A 22,533-nucleotide genomic window follows, 5' to 3' on the forward strand; every position below is an offset into this window, starting at 1 on the left:
AAAAACCATGGCAGCAAGGGGCGTACTTAGGCCAAGACCCGATTGGCACCCAGGCCAGCGCCATGTTAAGCCCCAAGAGCAGCCACACAATGCAATACCCTATGCCCACACAGCTGATAGCCAAAGGAAGGACCTGCCACCATCCTAAAGCCAACAAACCACCTTAAAACCTTGCCGAAGCCACCGAAGGACTGCAACCACACCCCACAGCTCGCATCAGCTTGAAGCAAAAAAAAAAAAAAGGCTGCAGCATTCAATTTGACCACCAAGCAAAGCCACACACCACAGCTATAACCAGTGCAGCCCCAGAACCAACACCACAAGGACACACCGATGCACTGAAATCCACCGAACCCGGTTAAAATCAGAGTCCACCTCCACAAAAATCCTCAAACAAGATTTGGACCTGAACCATCCAGTCAGCACATCAAGAGTCACGCCCTGAAACATTTACCTCAGTAAATGTATATTATTCCCCTGTTAAGAGGAATTTATCCCAAGGCTTACATGAAAACTTGTCATCCTGTCCAACTGAGCCGGAAGTCGTTGTCTGGGAATGTGTCGCTTTTGTCAGGGGGAACTCAATCAACCCACATCTAAGATACAAAACCTGCTGACTCATCTCCCCTTTAAAAAAAAAAATGAATCCAGACGTTAGACTGTGACAGAACATGTCCAGCTAAAATACTGGTGACGAATCAATAAAACAGAGAAGCATATTTATGCATTTGGGCTTTACCGCGACGCCGGCCGAGCTCGGCTGTCGCATTTCCAGGCACTCGAGGGCAGCCTCTCCAGCTAAGCTCCCAACACGAGCAGAGACAAAAGCGCGGTGATGAATTGAGGTGTCAGAGACTGGCACATTACTAAAGCTCGCCGACTTTTGTAGATGCCCTGCAGCTCCAAATAAAAGTAGCCATGGTTTAATAAATGGTTGTTCTCTGTTTTATTGGCAGTAATCAGTCTGGCTCTCAGCGCCCTAATGTCTGCGCAATAATGAGGCGCCTCCAACCTCACCCGTCGTTTTCTGCCAAACATGAACTTCTGAGCGACTTTTAATTATCCTCCGTGGTATGAAAAGACACTAGCTGTGGATTAGCAGTATAGGCAGGGCAAGTGCCAGTTAAAAATAATGGAAATGAGCTTATTTATTCGAGGTGGCATTACTGAAAAAACTGTTTTATGGACATTCTCGTGGCGAGCCTCGCTCTTAGGTAGAACAATCATATCAGCCGAGCCAATGATAAATAGCATATCAATAGATAAAGAATGACTGATGATGGTTATTAAGGGATCATGACGGGGCTTTGTCATTAGGAGATTTCTCCTATCGATTTTCAAGAGGTCGCTGACATTAATTACCTCTCGAAAAATCTGCTGATGAGATCATACCACCAGGCATGATGAAATTTGAAATCTTTGTGTGTCAGCGAGATTAATGCAGTGCAGGAAATGATGGAGAATACCTCTTGTCAGGACTGGGAGCATGTAGAATCTAACAATGGGGTTGACCTTTAATGTTAATAAAGATATTTTAGTCACAGAGAGGTTTCATAAGCCGATAATAAGGTTTCCACCCACCCTGCCCCTGATGAATACATTGTCTTTCAAACGTATTCATTCCCTCTAGATATCTTTCGCATATTGTCACATTAGAACGTGTAAATTATGCTTATTGTGTTCAGATTGTTTAGGGACAAAAGCAAAGCAGTGAACTAATGTAAAATAGAAGGAAAATCTGATATTTTTTCAATGTTTTTCTCGTTGTTTTTTTATTAAATGAATAAATCTCATGTAGCATGCATCTGCATTCAGCCTCCTTTACCTGTGCAGCCAGTTGCCCATAGAAGTCAGCCAATTAGATGTTAGAGTGCACCTATGTCTATTTATACTCCCATTATACAGCTCATTACAACAGTAGCAACGTGAGTAATGGTGTTTCTGGAGGAGCTGCAGAGATCCACTGCTCAGGTAGCGAAAATCGGCTCATTGAAATTACTTTAAGTCTGAAATCAACAAATTATGGCCTTTGTTGAATAGTGTCAGAGAAAAAAGGTGTTGGTGAAAGAAAACCTCAAGAATCAAGAGAATCCAGAATCTTTGTTGTTGCCATGCATTACCATGGTGAAATGTCCTTTGGATGTACACAGTAAAGCGTGACACAAAGACACAACGGACTTAGTATTTAACATTTTTTTGTTTTATTTTGTTCTTTCAACATTAAAGCACTCAGGTCTGTATCAGAGTCCAAGAAGTTTGATATCAGTCCCTTTGCGAATGATATGAACCTCTGTGATGTCAAATGAATTAATCCCTCCTTCAGTGAATTTCTTGTAATGAGGCAATGTTTGTGCAGTAATCTTAAGGTTTAATTTACAGACGTGCAATTTGATTTTCCCTGAGAAATATAAGTGTGCAAAGAGGCATTAACAGTAGTGTGATTGTAACATATGATGGACCACAAACTTCTCAGCAGGGGACGATAGCCTTAACAGCCATATAAGGTAAACGAAATAAAAAAAACAGATATTAAAGAAAGTTACCTGGTCAGATGATTCAAAGCTGAATGTCTTCTATATTGACATTGATTTGAATAGTAGAGAGCTAAGACAGAACTTAACCCTGACGGTGGCAGTATTATACTGTGGTGATGGTTTTTCTTTGGGAGGAGATGGGAAACCATGTCCGAATTTAGCTAAGTTAAGTTTATTATGGTCATGATATTCAAAACATCTGAAATATAAAAGCATGCAAAGTTCAACACAACAAAAACTGACCAAAATGGTGTGGGTTGAAATTTTGGCTTATTGTAATTTCCCCTCATTCATATCAAAAACAGCTCAAAGGTCAGTTAATTCAAACTTCTAAATAGAAAACAATCCAAACAACTCCACTCTACATTAACCAAAGCGCTCATACTAAAGTCCTGCACTCAACCAGAGCAGTATATTTCCCAAATGTTTGGAAAACAATAAAAATTAACTTAACATTCTCAATGTATTCTCTATCAAAGACTTGATAGCCTCTATCAGGATTTGCATTGTTTTGATTTCCATTACAAGAACATTCTCCCTGTACACCAACAGCTGCACCTCCAGTCATCAGTCTGTCAAGCTCCTGAAGTTCGCGGATGACACCACTCTCATCGGACTTATCTCTGATGGTGATGAGTCCGCCTACAGGTGGGAGGCTGACCATCTGGTGACCTGGTACAGGGAGAACAACCTGGAGCTCAACGCTATAAAAACAGTGGAGATGGTTGTGGACTTCAGGAAGAACTCAGCCCCAGCTACCCCCATCACCCTCTGTGACTCCACCATTGACACTGTGGAGTCTTTCTGCTTCCTGGGAACTATCATCTCCCAGGACCTAAAGTGGAAGCTGAACATCAGCTCCCTCACCAAGAAAGCCCAGCAGAGGATGTACTTCCTGAAGAAGGCAGCTGAAGAAATTCAACCTGCCACGGACAATGATGGTGCAGTTCTACTCCTCCATCATTGAGTCCATCCTCACCTCCTCCGTCACCATCTGGTACGCTGGTGCCACCGCTAAGGATAGGGGCAGACTGCAGCGTGTCATCCGGTCTGCAGAGAAGGTGATTGGCTGCAATCTCCCATCTCTCCAGGACCTGTACGCCTCCAGGACTCTGAGGCGTGCAGGGAAGATTGTGGGAAGGCGTGCAGGGAAGGCTGCGGTCCATCAGGACCACAACCTCACGCCACAAGAACAGTTTTTTCCCCATCTGCTACCAGCCTTATCAAAAAGCCAAGAGCTGCCCGTGAATCTGGACACTGTCTCTCTCCGCCATTCAGGTCTTACAAGCTTCTGTGTTACATTAACGCACAGTTTGCTGAGTATATACACTTTCCTCGTATATATCTTTTTACTTCTTATTTTACTGTATTCTTATTTTTTGTCTGCATCATCAACACCAAGTCAAATTCCTTGTAAGTGCAAACCTACTTGGCAATAAACTTGATTCTGATTCTGATTTAACTGCACTAAATAACTGCCACAGCAACTTGCATGTAATTTATTTGGTATGTGGTTCATTTTTGTGATTTTTTTAGTTTAAATATTTGTATGACTATTTTTTTGTTTATCATAACACATGGTACCATTTGAAAGAATACAGTCTCTGTCTCATTACTGTCCCCCAGCTCCATCAGACCAGTTTAGTCTTCTGTGTTTCAGCCTGGGTACTCACTGTTCTTGTGCATGGCAGTGTAAAAAGCTAACAGAATGCTAACAGAAACATATTCAGTTGTTAGGAAGGCTCAGTCAAAGTCCAGAAATCCTTAGTCCTTAAATCCTAATCAGGATCTGCAGCAAGACTGGAAAATTGATGTTCACAGAACCACTCCATCTAATCTGGCTGGAACTCCAAAACACCTGCATTTATGCAGCTAAAATAGCAAAAGTGGATCGTGCAAAGCATTAAGTGAGGTGGGCCGAATACAAACGCATGCCGCAATTTTGTTTTTTGTTTTTCGGTGAAACATGTTTTTATTATGCGCCACTTAATGTTTGTCTGTCACATAAAATGTGAACAAATCCATCTGTACGAATGTGTTTGCGAGACACCTTGTTCTCTATGAACATAGACATAAAAATATGTCTACTTTGTTGGAGAATATCATCCCAGAGTCCATTTACATCGGTTGATCCAGTCAGAGATTTTGTTGCTGAAATCCATGGCAGTGAAAACTTTCGCTCTGTCCAACGAAAGGACAAGTGGGTGTTTTTTTGTGAGCAGGAGCAGGGCGACCGGGGTTCAAGGCTTTTTGGAGCGGCTTCAGTCGCAGCTGCAGAGGCCTCACCTTGCTGGCGGTTTTCTTGGCGAGAGGCGACCAGCACAAATTAGAAACCTGTTACCACTGCGGACTGCGTTATAAATCCGGCTGATCGTGTTTAGCTCACTGGAGGCTGGCGATAAAACTGAGTCATCTGAAACAACGTCGCACTCTGGGTGTCATTATTTTATGAGTTATGCAAGCGAAAGGCATAGTAGCTGTTTTAAATTTGGCCATTTATCAATGAAGGGGTGGTTACAGAGCAAAGTACAAGGCGTAATAAAATGCAGGAGGTATATGAGTTTTCAGAAATAAGAAGAAGAGAGAGCACAACATCTTTATCCATACGAGGATGTACGGCACTGTACGATTATCAGTTAATAAAAGCGAGAGGGTTTGACTTTTGTGGTTGCTTTTATTGTTTCAGAAAAAAACAACTCATCAGAAATGCACCCAGTCTTTGAATTCACTCTTTTTTATGAAAAAAAAAAATCTCTTGGCAGCTGATTGAGCTCATAAAACCTCTGTTCAGCATAACAAATTTCACATTTCTGCTTTCTTTTGATGGCAAGGCTGTGTACAATTTATTTGCTTTGCGCTATTCACAAACGAGGCATTCAAAGATCTGGACAGCTCCAAGGAGAACCACTCAAAACCAACATTGAAAGAAACTCACTGGAAACACTACATGAAAAATATCACGAAATGTGCATTGAAAAGGACATTTAAACAAATAAATAGATGAAATAAATGAATGGATCAAATAAACTAGTAAAACTATAAAAATTATTAATTTGTCTTTACAAGGAACGCTGAAGTAAACATAATGTTTTGCCTCTCTATTTAAAGGAGCCAACAGTTCAATATGATGTTGTTTATCTTAAATTTGAACAGCTTTCAAATGCTTTAACCTGGTTAATTTTTGTCTTTTCTAAAGCTGGCTGGGCCATAACATGAAAGTGATCCATCTTTTCCACGTTTTAAGCACTCATGGGGGTCTATAAAAGTTTTACTTATGTAACATTAACAAAAACATGTATATTTTTAGAGCACAATACAGAGTCTCAATTTAAAGTTGAGCTTAAGACCACATTCTCCAGGGAAGAAAAAACACATTAGATTGTCTTCTCAACAGAAAAAAGCTGAAAATTGGTGGGATAATTGTTGATTTAACAGAGAAAATAAACAACTTCACCATCTTCTCCATCATTATATCTAGACTTTAATAAATCAGCAGGCAAGATTTCAAAACAAGAACTGGTTTTCTGGTGATCAAACCCCTGCAGGAGACTATAGAACTGATCAAATTTGTCAGTTGTGCAAAATCTTGTTGTTGATGGTTAATTTTAAATAATATTTGGGGGGAAATCTTCTACCACCCGTTTCCAAGGGGATTAAAAAAAAAACACAGCACATAGAATGTGAAAAGCCCAGTTTCAGACAGAATGGCCGATCCACCCTGAGTAGAAAGCAGCTACTCTGAGTAGTATATGGAGAATATTAAACCATAACTAACAAAAACAAACTATGTTGCTGCAGAATAAGCGAGTTGGCGGCAGAGCATTGCTGAAAAAGTAAATGCATGAGTGATATGACAGGTATTTGATGAAGAATTAAAGTTGTAGTATCACACTGTACTCATTCAACACCACCAAAAAAAGGGGGGGGGGGGGGGGGGCATTGATTGTGTGTCTAGGTGCAACCTGATAAAAAGGGCCTGGCGGCAAATCAAGATGAAGTATGAACATACAATTTAATTAGGTACGGTTATGTTATAAGTTTCTCTTATGCTTAAGCGTACTCAACTAATGTATTAATTGGCTATAATCAAAATATGCTATTAAGGATGGGATGGTGTGAGTTATTGAAATAATTGATATGTTCATAAACATTTTTTGCCAGAATTTGGCTTCACCTATCCTTCAAAAAATTAGTTGATACTGATTTTCTTTCAGGTGTATAATTTGTGCCAGTATCACTTTGTATTAATCATATAGGCTATATTTATATTTTAAGTTAATCTGCCGTTATTTATGGAAGAAGTGTTTGGTGGTGTGTGTGTGGGGGGGATATATGAATGGAAACTAAAATACATGAATGGAAAATTAGAAAATTAGAGCTGGAAGTCTAAAAATTTGATACATAATAAATTATTGCTTTCATTCTAGTTATTTTATTAATCTTGTGGGTCTCTGACTATGGACCAACAATAAACTCGACTATAACTGAGTGCAACAGTAACATTCCTGATTGGGCAGCAAACAGTTGCCTCTGAAAGAATTTCTGCATCACTTACGTTACTAAAAAGCTGCTGTTGGCACAAAAATGAAGTGCAGCACAAAGAAATTGATCAGAACTGAGAGTGTTCCCTTGCTATAGGAGTGATGTGTGGAGCTGAGAATATTGAGATAAATCATTGACTGCGGTGGAAAACACTAATGCTTGAAAATGTTTAATCATGGTCTGATCAGCCTCTCTTGACAGAGATTTCTGTAGCGTATTTGTGCTCCATTGTCTACAGGCTCCTCCAAAAAAAAGTCACGCCTTCTCTGACTTTCCCTTGTGCAGATCTCAGCTATAAAGGAGGAAAAATACAGTTTGCCCTAACAACCCTGCTACCAAGCAAGGTTGTTTCGCTGAGTAATGTATTATCAGTTTGACTCAGGGTAAAGGCTTCTACTCGATTCAATTCAATTCAGTTTTATTTATATAGCGCCAATTCATGAAACATGTCATCTCAAGGCACTTTACAAAGTCAAATTCAATCAGATTATACAGACTGCAACTATGATCTTAGTCAAAAAGGAAAGTTTTAAGCCTAGTCCTTAAAAGTAGATAGGGTGTCTGCCTCACGGACCAAAATTGGGAGTTGGCTCCACAGGAGAGGAGCCTGATAGCTAAAGGATCTTTCTCCCATTCTACTTTTAGAGACTCTATGAACCATCAGCAGACCTGCAGCCTGAGAGCGAAGTGCGAAATATTTTAAATTCTATTCTTGATTTAACAGGAAGCCAATGAAGGGAAGCTAAAATTGGAGAAATATGATCCCTCTTGTTGATTTTCATCAGCTGATTTTATTCTGAGCTTTCTGAAATGTAAAAGCCAGTGTATGCAGGAATTTACCTGAGAAATTACTCTGAATATCCACTAACCCAGCTTTCTGAAACGGGGCCCTGCTCTTGACCCAATATTTTGGTGTTCAATAACAACACATCAAAGTAATAAGACTTAGTCTGAGATAAATTAAACCAAGCAATGACATTTTTTCAGAATGTTCCGTCCCAGTAAAACATTTTTATGAATATTGTATAATATTCCTGCTAACAGTGTTGTGTCTCAGTGGTGTTTATATCTTATTATCCACCATGGGGAGGTATTTACAACACTGCAGCCCAGACTGTCCTTGTCTTTATAAAAGAACAAATGTTTTCCACTTTGGTCAAGCTTTGAAACCACAAACTAACACCGACATGTTCAGACTGAAGACTTTAAAGGCCTGTAAAGGTCAAACCTTAACTTTTGAATTCAGTCATGCTGTGTACAACACACACACTCACACACACACGCGCACACACACTCACATCTATCCCTTTTATCACACTCAGTATGCAGGACTATTGGCAACAGTGGGGAGCGTCCTCCGTCCTCAGAGATCAAACAGGATGCTCGTATTCCTCTCTTCATGCCTTCTGCCTCGATGCTGGTTTATCTTCGCCCCTCAGCCACCCAAACAAAGCCATGGGCTGTGTCTGCCGACAAATGTTGAACTTGTTAGAGATAAGAAAAACACGGAAACAGTAAATGGCCGGTGGGACAGGCGAACCCGTCTCTAAATACCTAGAATTATTCATAGCACAATCATAGTTGGGCCCGCTCCACTGGGACGAGCTGCTTTACTGTATCATTCTCAACGCTGATGCCATCTTAAACATGCATCTTTGTTCACTAATATTCATTGTCGCATTATGACAGTTATGAAGCTGTGAAAATATACTGATCATGACATGCTAAGCTTGAGAATTTCTGTTTCATGCCTTTCAGCTTGAGCCATAAATTGATTTATTAAATAATCTTTTTGGTCATAAGCAGTGTGTTCAACCTACTGGTCCTTCTTCCTGTGACACGAATGTCACCAAAAAGGTTTCTATCAGGCCAAGATTTTTGAGCTAAACTGTTTTGCAGTCTTCAGTAGTAAAATGTAAAGAATTGCAGATCATGTCTTTAAATGTTGCATTTCCCTCTATAAGTACACTATAAGTACAGCAGATGTATATGGAGTAAATGGAATGCACTCCGCTTTTTACACGCGGTAGAACATGCGACACTGAACCCTTCGGTGAAATTAATAAATGAAAGATTGTGTACCTCCCCTGAAAAAGGATTATAAAGACTGTATTTTTCGGACTACAAGGCGCACTCAAAATCCTTAAATTTTCTTAAAAATTGATGGTGCACCTTATAATCCGATGTGCCTTATATATGATTACTGTTGTGCTTATTGACCAATTTTATGTGGTACAATGTGCTCAAAAATCTGTCAAAATGTGTAAGTACGACTTTGGCTAGCAACAAAGCCGATCTGCTCAATGGACATTCAGAGCTTTACTTTATCACTATCTGATACGACTTCTGAGCTGTCTACAAGACTGCCTGAATGCAATGTCTAAACTAGAAGTGCATTCATGTAAGGCAGCCTATTCCCAGAGTACATGCTAGCAACAATAAACATAGTAAGTTAATTCAATACTAAAGGTAAGTTTATTTTGACCTTATATTAGAAACAGGGCAGTGTAGTCCAGCTACTCTGTCCTCCCAGAAGAGTCGGATATCTCTCCCTCTCAGGAGATAGCGGCGTATGTGGAAGGGCGGAGTGATATTACACACTTGGGAAGAATATTTAATCCGGTGTGGTTTATGGTCTGAAAAATATGGTATGTTATGTATACATTTTGCTAGAGATGTCGGCAAAATGCATAGAACCGTGATGTTTTTCCTTAAACATTGATTTTGATGAATGCAGAGGTCCACGCACGTCTGTGACGTAACTGACTGTGTCCTAGGATGCCGAAAATTTCATTGCGTCTCAGAAAGACGTGAAGCGGTCATGTCAAAATTGATAAAGGAAAGGTTGTCTACCTTCCCTGAATGAAGCTTATGGTATATTTTGTACACTTTTCGCTGGAGATGTCATCAAATTGCATATAAACGCAGTTTGTTTTGCTTAAATGTTTACTTTTCCACGGGCAATAGCAGCCGTGTTCTTTTTTTTCACTGGGGAAAAGTTGATAGTCACGTAACGTGGCTGCAAGCCAATGTAAATGAATAGGCCAAATACAGAATAAGGTAAGCCTGACACATATTGATCAGCCAAATTCTTGCCAAGCAAATCTAATCAATCTTAAGGATGTTAGATTTACATTATCTTAATGGGTGAAATCAAGCCAAATATGCCCACATGGGTGAAATCCCCCTCTTCCTCACTGGCTCCATCCTATATCATCTCCTCACTTTCTTCAGTCTCCAAGCTCCTCCTTCTGTGCCTAAACTTTACAAACTGTCTCCCTCGCTGAGAACCCATCAGCTGTCACGCTGGTCATCCCGTTTCATCATTTCCTGGTTAATCTGCCCCTGCCGTCAACATCTGGTCACCCTGCCTCAGCCTTTTTACCATCTGGTCAGCCTGTCCCAGCCACTTCTCATCTGTTATCACCTGTTCGCCTGGTTCCACATCCAGCTCCTCAATAAACCTTTTAAAAACGCAACTCCGTCTCCAGCTCGAATGTCAAGATTCTGGCTAAATCGTTACAGCCTTAGGGTGCAGAATGGGGGCAAACTGACCTCGAGCCCAGATTCATCACGGGCTGTAAATCTCCATCTCACCTCTTCTCTTTGTACAGTTAGGTGACCTTCATTGTCCACATGCACAAAGTCACATCAATTTATTTTCATTACAAATCGGAAATTCTTTACTCACCACTGCTTTAAGCCCCAAATACATCAAATGAAGCCTTCACTGAAATACTTATTACAATGAATGTACAGGATTTGGACAACAGCTATTTTCCCAAAAATGTTCTTTCCATTTGAAAAAAAAAAAACATAATGCATACAATTTAAACAGATATAAATACAGGATTAATGATGATAATTCAAACATATTTTAGGGAGAAATAAAAAAAAAATATTTTTATTGTCTCTATGCTGCTCACTTCTGCTTTGATTTTTTTTTTGTTTTTTTATAAACGTATATGCATTGTAAAACAGATGCATGTTTTGGTCATATATATTTTCTTGTATGTTCCAAATGTCTGTCTTGGAATTGAGCTCCCCTGTAAAAATAAGCAGAAGCAAAGTAAAAATAAAACACTGCTATTTTCTGGCACAGCACTGTGCAGTGCAGTATTTATTAAGGGGTTTAAAGTGCAGGAAAGACTAAATAAGCAATTTTAGGCAGTTCTCCCGGGCTTTTGAGAACCTATCATGGGCATTTGTGAATATTTTCTGACAGTACATTTAGGTATGTGAAACAGAGTCTGACTAACAGCCTTAGGAAACACTCAATAATGCAGCTGACAGTCGGAGTTGTGTCTAATAGGAAATCGTTATCCTGCTTGTTAAGATTTTAACTGTTTATTTTATAGATGACGTGACCTCCTGCGGGCCTAAAAATGACATCGATCCAGCTGTTTTGATCAACCCATTTTCCAAACGATGTTTCTTGGGTTTAATTGTTACTTATACCTGTGTATCTTTGGTGTCTGAAGCCATCCTCAAAGTCAGCGTTATTGACATTAGTCCATGCTAATTAACTCGAAGGTTTCAATACTAGGAACGAAATGTTAATAAGGTCTTTTCTGCTCAGGCAGAAATTCCCTCAGTATTCTTTACGTTCTGCCAAGATATTTTCTTTTAAGTCTTGGACACTGGGCAGTGCTGCAGAATGTCATTATAGAAATGTGGGTGACAGCAGCGTGTCGCATTCATTGTCGAACGAGACGAAGCGAAGCAGAGACTCAATAACATTCCTACGGTACAATGTTGTCTCTGGAGTTTGTCGCTGTCGGCTGGGATGCAGGCAGAAAAACAAACAGCGCATTAACCTTCATTAGTATGTTGACCGGGGCAGATAGGTTTTATGGAGTAATTACCACTGAGAATGTGTGATAATGGATGGTTTTAATGTCGGGCATTTGTCAAACAGATTCGACGTTCCGAGTAGATTTTAAGGCTTTGTTGACATCTGATGGTTCCATGTGTTTGCCTTGGCAACCCCTCAGTCTAATAGGAATTTATGTAGCCGGAAAACAAAACAAACACCTGCATGATACTCTGAGAGAAATGGAGCATGGTACGAGGTTACTGAGTTCGTAGTAGTCACTTTTTCTGTGTTGATATTTCTGTGAAAATTAAAAAATGCCCACCATATTGACTGAAACCAAGAGAGCTTGAATGCAAAAACAAGAGTCTTTTTCATTAAATATTGATATTCTCCAGGTGTATAACCAAAATCTAATTTTGCATTGCAATAATTGTATTTATATAATAATTATATGTCCCACAACTAATAAATACAACTCAGCTCATGGTTTGTACCAAAGAGCAATAGTCAGTTTGCTGTGTTAGGATGAACGGAGGAGCCAAAACCAGGGAATAAAGAGGGGGAGTGGTGGCGAGTGGTGGCCTACTGGTTAGAGCACAGAGCTTCGGTCCCAGATGTTCTTTTTTTTTTTTTTTTTCAGAGGTTCTGAGTTCAACTCCCACAAGCTGCCATTCTGGGTCCCTGAGCAAGACCCTTAACCCCCAATTGCTCTCCAGGCGCCGCACAGTGGCAGCCCACTGCTCCCCAAGGGGATGGGTTAAGATGCAGAAGTGAATTTCTCCATTGTGAGATCAATAAAGTTCAATTATTATTATTATTATTAAAGAGGTTTAAGGCAGTTTACTCTGCAACTCGCATATTTACATCTTACATAAGTTTACGTTCTTCATTCACAGTACGTGTTTTTCCCCCTCATGCACATGCTGCTTTCATGTGTAGGTTTTTTTTTTTTTTTTTTTTTTTTTTTTTTTTTTTTTTTTTTTTTTACCAGCACAAACATGCACTCTTATCACACAAATATACATCTGTCATAATCCCTTTAATCAGTCAGCTCCTCCCTTCAAGAACAGAGAAAGAGAAATTACCTCTCAAACCTGGAAATACATCATCTGGCTTTCGCTACTAGTCTAAAGAGAGTCGGCTCTGTCAGATTCATCTTGGTTCCTTAACTATTGTTTTTGTTTTTAATATGCAAGTAACTAACAATGAAAATAATATCAGAATAACTGTGTTTGACAAAATGTCTTGGGTGTGTCCATAACACATACCAAGAGAACCCAACCTTGGCTTCAAACTTAAGCCAAGCTATTCTTTTCTGTATCTTTCTCTTGTACCAGACATTCATAAATGAACTTTCTAATGTCATTTTTATTTCCCATTAATTCACCATTTGTTTTTTAAAAAAATGAGAGAATACAAATATAGAAAATATGAATATAAAATAGAGTATAAAACCAGAAAAGGTGTTGTTTTTTCTGGTTTCACAACTAATTTCTTTTTAAGAACATCCTGAATCTGTGCACTGACTGGATATATTCTGAAAAATGTATATGTGAGAGAGGACAAATTAGCTTATTTGTTAGGGAAGAAAACCGTATATGTGTGTGAGAATGTATTTATTCACAAAAAGAGAATCTATTTGAGAGTAATGGCCCAAATTACAGTAGTGCTAGAAGATGTTTTATTGCTTGGAAAAACAAACCCTACTGGCATGTTTCCACATTAGACGGGAGAGAACCATCAAAAATCACAGCGGCATCTGTGAGGATCCAATTGGAACTCTTCCCGCAGATTCTCAATTGGATTTAGCTCTGGACTTTGGGCCATTATAACGCATCAACAAGCCACTGTCCACCGTAGCTCTACATGCATATTTAGGGTGAAGCGCTTTGCCAGGCTCAAGCGCTCGGCATCTCCTTTTCTTTTAGATCACCCTGTCATTGGTTTGAGAGGTAGCAGCTGGACCAGAATGCAGACGGGCAGGCGGCACGGTGAAAAGAAGAATTTAATGAACAATAAGCCAAACTTCCAGGGAGAAGACGAGGAGCAGGAGGCACGGAACGAGGGCAAAAAAACCACCGACTTGAGCAGGCGAGGCACGAACAGAAACAGATAACGATCCGGCAATGAGACAACAGGAGTTTAAGTAGTGGTGAAAAACTGAAATGTAAGGTGGCAGGGTGTGGTTAACAGGAAGAGAAAGCCTAATTAACATGAATGGAACTGATGGAAAACACAACAAAACACAAATAATTATGTATAAATAAGCTGGGAAGGCCTGATGAAGAAAAATAATGAGCACAAAAAAAGGCAAGAACACACAAAAAAAAAAAACCTTGACATCCTGACATAGCCTCTTTTTAACCTTCATTCATCTTCCAATTATAATTTGACCAGCTTCTCCGTCTCTTGGCTGCGCCCGTGATTAATGCTCTAATTGGCTGGACTGGTAAAGAGCAACCACACAACCAGGCGTTTAGGGGTGTTCAGATTAAGAGGGCCGGATCACCAAGGCACACCTAACATTTCAGAGAGCTGTTTACCCCTTTCCCTTCCGCTTCACAATTATGTGCCACCACGCGTTTGGTCCATAAATGCCATTGCGATTTGTGGCTGGAACTTTAAAAAAAGAGAAAAAAAATGTGTAAAAGGTCAGGGGGTGTGAAAACTTCTCACGCCACTGAATGCCACCCGCTGGAAATGGGTGGCCTTTTTTTTAAAGGACAGCTTTCTGAGAGCTTTTCTTTAGGATGTGGCTTAAAAATAGCAGCTCAGTCAGGTGGGAAGAATGGTCAGCGCCGCTAACAAAAAAAAAAAAAAAAATGTTAGGGGCTGGAACAGCTTCTTGATAACCTCTATGATGTACAACGATGTTTTGTGAAAGTACAAATTTAAATTTGGCCCGGCCTGTAGTTTAAAAACCTCATGCGGCCTTTGTGATTGTTGCTGCTCCCTTACAGGGTCAGAGCTTACAGACCGGGGGAAACCTCTGATGTGGGGAGTCTTTGTTTGTACTCGAACGGTAATTGGTGGGTTCGTTAAAAGAAGGGTTTGCCATCTGCGCGACACAATTCTGTGGGCCCTCACACAAACATTGCTTCACTTCCTCCGTTTCTCTGGAAAACCTCATCCCCGCTGGAGTTGTAAACCATGTCTTTGGTCGTATCTACTTCACGGTGGTCAGTTTCCAAATGCATTCAGTACATCTTTTTTTTTCTTTTTTTTTTTGGTAGCTGGTAAAGCACTTCCAGTAAAAAGAAATAATCAATATTTTAGAGACACCAAAGGAAGTTGGCAGGTAGAATGAGCCTCTCTTGGTGCGTTCTCGCGATGATGCTGCCTCTGGGAAACAGGAATGATGCAAACGTTGAACCCTCCCTGCAGACAGCGTGCAGCTAACGTCACATGGTATTCAAATGTGCGAGCAAAATGCTTACGAGTGTGTTTTTCCCTGTGTTGCAACAGCGATGAAACGTCTCCAGTCCTAGTTGAAGTGTGTGTGTATGTGTGTGTGTGTATGACAGTTATGGCCACTATGAGATACGACGCCATTAAAAAACAAAAGCCCAACTCAGCCAGGAGAGACTTGACGACAGTATCTGCACAGATCTGACTTTCCTTTGTCGTCCGTGACCTCTTTATCTCTCGGCTCAGCGCAGATGCATTTTCATGCCCGGCTCCAGCCTCTAATAGTCGATTGATTCATTTCGCCACGTGGCCCGGCATCAGTCAGCTCCCTGATTATTCCTTTTTCTCTTGAAAACACTCGCCCCTCTTTCTCGCGTCTGTCTTATTAAAATGGAATGGCAAAACAAAACCCTGCAGTCCCCCTCTCTATCTGATGGTGCGGGGAGTGGGGGGGCGGGGAAACAATTTTAAGGGATTCGTGACGGTTTATAACCCGTGGCTCGGAGAGGAGAAAACACTCAGGGGGTCTCTGATGAGATAGACCTCAAAATAGATCGCTACCGCCGGAGGATTCCTCACACTGATGCCACTGCTGATTGACAGGCCTCAAATCTTCCCAGTGAATGTCAAACAAAGCCAGCCCTGACCACCTGCTTAGGCTGTCTAGACTTTCTGCTCTGCTGAGGTGAGGAAGGAGTGACATTTAGGGTGCGGTAATAGTGGCATACAGGAGATAAGTGAACTTGTCAAGTTTCCATCAAAAGCCCCTGCTAAGCCTCTTTTTGGCTTTTTTTTTTTTTTTTGCCTGTGGAATGTTACATATATACTCGTCTGGCACGTCGTCTGAAACTCCTTGGCAGATGGTTTCTCCAGACTCCACATGTGCAGCTGGGGGATGCTGGGCGGGAACGAGCTGACCACATTGTTTTGCGGAACGCCCTGGCAGTTTCTAGAAAGAGATCCTGGCTTCCTAATGTCCACCTATCAGCCTGAATGCCCAACGGGAGGAAGAAACGATCTGATTCCACCCTTTTCATTTTTGCAGAGAGAACGGTCGGATTCGTTCTTTATATAAATGCTTAAAGAGATGTTTATGGAGAGAAAAGGAATCTGATGTGTAGGATGGGCCGTATCTGTAGCTGTTTTATGTTGGCTCCTAATTGCCCTATATGAAAAAGCAATTCCCTGTGCCCCCCCCCCCCCCTCCCCCCCTCTCTGTCTGACTGTGCGAAGCTAAAAGATCTCAAAAAGAAGCGCGTCATGCCCCGATCTGGTTTATCCGAGACCAGATTAGAAACAAGCGCCGGCATCTATTTGTGTGGAAACAATAGCACTCCTTTAGGCTTTTATTTTAGTTATAGCGTTGGAGTGTGTTAATGTATGAATAGAAGCAATTAAGCTTTGAATGCTAGTGATGAAGCCTGTTACTTGCAATGAAATTAAAGAAGTCTGGGAATGTTTTCTTTTGGTGTTGTGTGAATAGAAACAATTAAGCTTTGAATGGTAGTGTTGAAGCTTGTTACACTTATTTTTAGTTATAGCTTTCAGAAAAGTTGGACAAAACTATTGTAGAGACTACCAAGGATTTACTTAGTTTATTCTTATTATAATGAAACAAACAAAGTCTTTAAACAGCAAAAAAAAAATTCATCCTGCTTTATTTTAGTTATAGTTGTTAATGGTTTGTTCCATATGTAATGTTTTATTCTATGTTCTGTTCCTCTGTAAGGTTTTTCTGTTCATACACAGCCCTTTAAATGGGCTTATTACTGAAAAGTGCTACATAAATAAATTCACCTGGGCTTAGGACCGTTAACACGAGTCAGAGGTGAGATTGCCTCTGTTAAAGTCTGTGTTCATGGTTCAACATCAACAACACTGACGTTAGAAAAATTGGGGGAAAAAATGACATCCCATGAGAAAGTTCAAAGGGGAGAACCTCTGCTGACCAAAGAGAACACAAAGGGCCATCTCAAGTTTTCCCTCAAACATCTTAAAGATGCTGAAGACAAAAGTTAAACTTTTTTTAAGTTGTGCATCCTCTTATAGAAGGCTTAAACACTAACAAAGCATTTTAGATACAGTACACCATGCAGACAGTCAAACATGCCGTTGTGATGCTGTGTTGATGTTCTTTAGAGACGCTTTGCTGCTTCAGGACCTGGAGGTCCCGTCGTGTTTAATGGAGCCATAAATTTGTCTCTCTAACATCCCATCCATCCATTTTCCTACACGCCTGTCTCTGTTGGGGTTGCGAGGGGTGCTGGTGCCTATCTCCAGCAGTCAATTGGTGAGAGGCGGGGTAAACACTGGACAGGTCGCCAGTCATCTCTCTAACAGAAAATGCTAAAAGAAAATTTCCAATCATTAGTTCAGGGCTTCAAGCTCAAGTAGAGCAGGTAAATAATCTAAAGCAGGGGCTCAGGGACCATTTGCGGCCCCTGGATTGGTTTTGTGGGCCCCCAGCTGCATTTTAAGAACTATTTGGCCCATCCATGGCGCTTGCAGATAAATACTTTTTAAGGCAAAATTATTGCAAACAAGTTAAAATATTGCTGGTGAAGATTCTCAGTCATCCAGGTCATGGTCATTCCAAAAAAAGTAAAAAACAAAACAACTGGACTTGTTTTTCGTAGTTGAAGACGTTTCGCCTCCTCTCCAGGAAGCTTTCTCAATTCAAAAAGTCTGGAATAATGTGGAGTAACAAGCTCCACATTTACTTTTTTTTTTTGGAAAGTTAAAATATTCTTCCAATTGAAAAATTGTGGTACGAATCAAAGTAATTGTCTTTTAATAACCACATTTTTTACATTCTCTTTAATTTCATGGTAAATACGGCCACCTCTATTCAACGACTGACCCAAATCCAGTTCTTATTGCTGAGTCACATGCTCACATTTTATGGAGCAGAGGGAAAAAATCTAGATATAATTCCTTGGTAATTCTTTTTTTATATAACTTTTTTGGGCCTCAAGGACTTTTGACGTGACAATTGTGGCCCCTGTAACGAAAGGTGTGGCCAGCCCTGATCTAAAGCGTACAAGTAAGTCTTTGATAGTAAAATATGGTTGACAATCCGAAACATTTCAATGTGACATAAAAAGAAACATAATAAATCTGTAAGTGGGCAAAAACATCTTTGCAACACCATGCATTCCTTTTTTTTTTCTTTTTTTTTTTAAGAATTTCAAGCAGACAACTTCTGCAAAAACATTTGAAGAAATCATCACATCCTGTTGGTAAATATTTAGAATATTTTTATACATCTTGCAAAGCCTCCAGTGATTAGAAACACTTTACTGATATACAGACTAATATTTCTATTTGCAATACTCAGAAAATGTTTTTTTTCACTGGCTTTGAATATATTACCGCAGGTAGAGTGTTAAGAAAAAAGCAAAGGGTTTAAAATATTGCTTTGAAAAAGCAACTGTATCATGACATTTCTTTTGCCCAACTCGGCTAATTAGAGATATTTTTCCGATGACTTTTCTTTAATAGTCCCACCAACAAACAAATACTGTCAGATCATTTACCACGGAGCACAACACCTGTCATAAAACGCTGCTGCTTTTCTAATAACAGGTCTCCTGATTCATTACGAGCTGCAGGTTTGCAGCTTTCTAGGAAGCAAGGGGTTTCTGCCAAGCAACACATCCACATGTCAAATTCTCTCCTTTTTTTTTTTTCAAAGAATCCAATGTTTTGAAATGCAAATAGGTTCTACTGGCAGCATAGCAATGAATGTAGCAGAAAATAATTTGGAAGGCGGTTTACTTCGCCTCGAGCAACAGAGTTCAGAATTGTTTTGTAAATTTATATATTTATCTAGCCTTTTTGTTGTTTTTTTTATTATATTCAGACCTAAAAATTTGCATGCATAATACTGTAAGAGGGGAAAAAAAGCTAAAACTGCCTTAATTGCTGTTTTTTTTTTGTTTTGTTTTGTTTTGTTGTTTTTTTTGTCCCAAATGATTCTTAAATCCTGGCTCAGACCAAGTTTAGTGCAACATTTAAATCATCATAAAACTCGTCATTTCACTCAATTGGATATAATCTCCTCATAAAGCCTAGTTTTTCTAACCCTGTGCAGTGAACTCTATATAATACTTTATTAGATGATACTGCAACGTTCATGAGACAGGCGGGGTGTTAGGGTCTTTCTGTTTTCTTGCTTTGTACAACCTCTACAGAGGAAAGGTTAATTGTACTCCCCGTGAACCTGTCAGGGATGGCTAAGCTGGCCAAACATGCCCTGAAGAGACTCTGCCCTCAAGCTAGACTAGAATTAAAAAGGCAGAAAAATAACAACAAATGTTATGGATACGAAGAAGTGACAGGTAGCCTCTCAACCAATTTGCTTCCTCTACGCTGCTTCCCTCCTCATTTTATTTTGTCCCTGTTCAAATGGGTCAAACCTGAGATGAATAGAATATCATACTTTATGTTTTCTTTAAAACAAATATCTAATTTTGAGTGACAATGTGCAGATCCAGTTGCTTTCTAACATTTTTTCCATCCACTCTTGAACTGTCCAGTGCAGGTAGGATTTGAGACCCTTGCTTTGTATTAAACAGCTTCAACTCATTAGTATTTTTGGGGTTTATTACTCGGACCTTTAGGTCCATTCTGCAGTATTTGCAGGTGATTGTAGCTAATTGGGCTGAATTAAAGTGTTTTGGACATCAAAAACAGTCTCTTTTCTTTGTGGAGCACTATTTTGCTCTCACCATCTATTGCCATTTAGTTATTTTGTGTGTTCACATGAAATGCCAGGTCAAGTCAGGGGTGTCCTTTCTGACGTTTAGGTGAAACGTCATTATAAAAACTGAGGTCTTTCAAAAACACTAATGACATTCCTCATTAGATTGGTATGAGGAAATTCAAAATAGTAACAGGAACAATAGTTACGTTCAACATTTTGGCCCTTGTGAAAAATATTTTGTGTACCTAATGTGTCCATAAAAACAAAATAAAGCACATGCACATAGTTCTAATACTTTGTGTTGCGCATTACGACAGACAAATGAGCAGAATAAGCTTCTATCTAAAGCATGTCACGCCAAAGCAATGCAAGAGTGACTGTCAATGGACATAGGATGAAGATCCATGTTCTTGTTTTTGATGGGCTGAGTGGAGTTTCCTGGTGATACAGCTTCAGTGGAGTGAGAGGGAGGCTGGGATGCAGCAAGCCCACTTGTTTTTAAAGCGTCTACTCATGTAAAGCCATTTGGGTATTTATTCTATATGCTTGTTGTCAGAAGCCATTTTAGCTTATTTTTGGTGACTACTCATACACACCTTGCAATACCTTTTAGTCAATAATGGCCTCTCTGTCATGATCCCATGGTGTTTGTGTTTTAGTTTTCTTTTCTGTTCATCTCTGAGTTGTTATTGTCTGTGAAACCTTTCCATATCAGTTCACTACTTTGTGTTGAGTTTCTTAGTTATTTCCTGTGTTCTGTTTTCTGTGTATTTTGAATTATTCTCTTAGAGTGTTTATTATTATTTTCTTAGATCAGTGTTAGTCATTCTCCTATTGGTTTGTAGATCCTTTTATGTCTCAGTTCAACTCCCTCTGTGCTTACTTGTTTCCCTTCCTTAGTGTCCTTGTTTTCCCTCAACCTTTCTAGTGTCATTCTCTACCCTTCCCTCAGTATTCAATCTCCTGGTGGTCACTTATTCAGCGTTGTATTCTTCAGGTATGTCCATGTTAGTTCCATGTCATGTTGTCTTTTTGTCACTATTACAAGTCTTCATTTTTCATTAATAATTTTTTTCATATATCTGCCTCTGCTTTGCCTGAATTTAGGTCCAACTAAACACCAACTATGACAACCTGTACTATTAGACACTAAATAAACACCACTAGCTGTTACTGATTGAAAGGCCAAAAAAATAAAAGAAAAAAGTCACCCAACACATAGTGAACCGCTCTGAATGATACTAGCGGGAAAAGGGGCCTATTACCTCAGGCCATACTCGGCCCTTTAGGGATAAGTGGGTAGGGAGAGACAGATGGATGAATGGATGGATCTGAAAGGTCAATTTGGCAAAAAAAACAAAGCAAGACAAAATCTGGAAATAGTTTTTATACATTTTCAAGGGACAGTACACACCCACAATAATATAGATGCAAATATCCCCTAGCAATTGTATTTTGACCACAAACGTTTTGTAGACATTAGCTTCTGTCATTACGCTGACTCGATATTTCACCACTGTGTTCGGCAGAATTGGTCGAGTTTAGTGAAACTGGTTGGTTTCCTGCCACAGACTGCATAGAATGGAGAGACCATTCGAGGGACTAGATGTTGGTCAGCTTTGACATGTGTTTGGGATCATTACTCGGTCAGCTGTCCAGCTTTTAGTTCATCGAGTAATATGAGACGTTTGGGACAGCCCTCGTTATTTTATCCATGTTCTGAAATGTAACAGTAGAGAGGTGGATGAACGAACAGCTCCAGTGAGAATACATGTACGCCCATTATGAATATCATATTAGATTTGGCCTTCTATTGATGCGTTTGAACTCTCTCTTTTTCCAGAGTGGAAGGATTAAATCTCCAATGATTTCTGCAATACCTGTTAAGAGATAAGCCATATGAGGCCTTTTTAACGTGGAAAAAAGGAAAACCTTAAATTGGAAACAATGTTTCCACAGTTTTGAACACTGTTATTCATAGCTGGAAGAAATAGCTATTACAAATAGAAGAAATTTGTTAAATGGTTTTCACGCTGAAGCAAGGCCAAATGACAGGAGAGTTATAAAAACCTGTGCACAAAGAGAAAACAAGAACAGTAAGCACTGACAGCAAAAAATTAAATAATAATAAAGAAAAAAATGCATTTTCAGTTATAGACAGTTTTAAATGCCACTCGTGGTGAACCTCATTCTCCTGAAAGAAGTCCCACTGAATAGACGCTATTTAAACCTACCTTTGTGTGCATGTAAATTTGAATGTAAAGTGATTTTTAACATAACACAGCAGCACACTGACAGTAAACAAAGAAATTTAAAATTACCTGCTCTGTAAAGCCATGGATAGCTTTGGGCTTTCGTTATCAGCCCGCTTGCCAGGGGCTGGAATTACTCCTTCCCCTCAGAGGCTTTCAGCCTGAGGCAAATTAGGCCCTCAGAACAATGTTACACAATACAATAGACAGAGCGCATTCATCACTACATGCGCTGACTCCAGATACAGACTGCGATGCTGTGGCTGCAGTCAAAGG

Source organism: Fundulus heteroclitus, chromosome 21 (assembly GCF_011125445.2).
Source record: "Fundulus heteroclitus isolate FHET01 chromosome 21, MU-UCD_Fhet_4.1, whole genome shotgun sequence".
In the NCBI taxonomy this organism is placed as follows: domain Eukaryota; kingdom Metazoa; phylum Chordata; class Actinopteri; order Cyprinodontiformes; family Fundulidae; genus Fundulus; species Fundulus heteroclitus.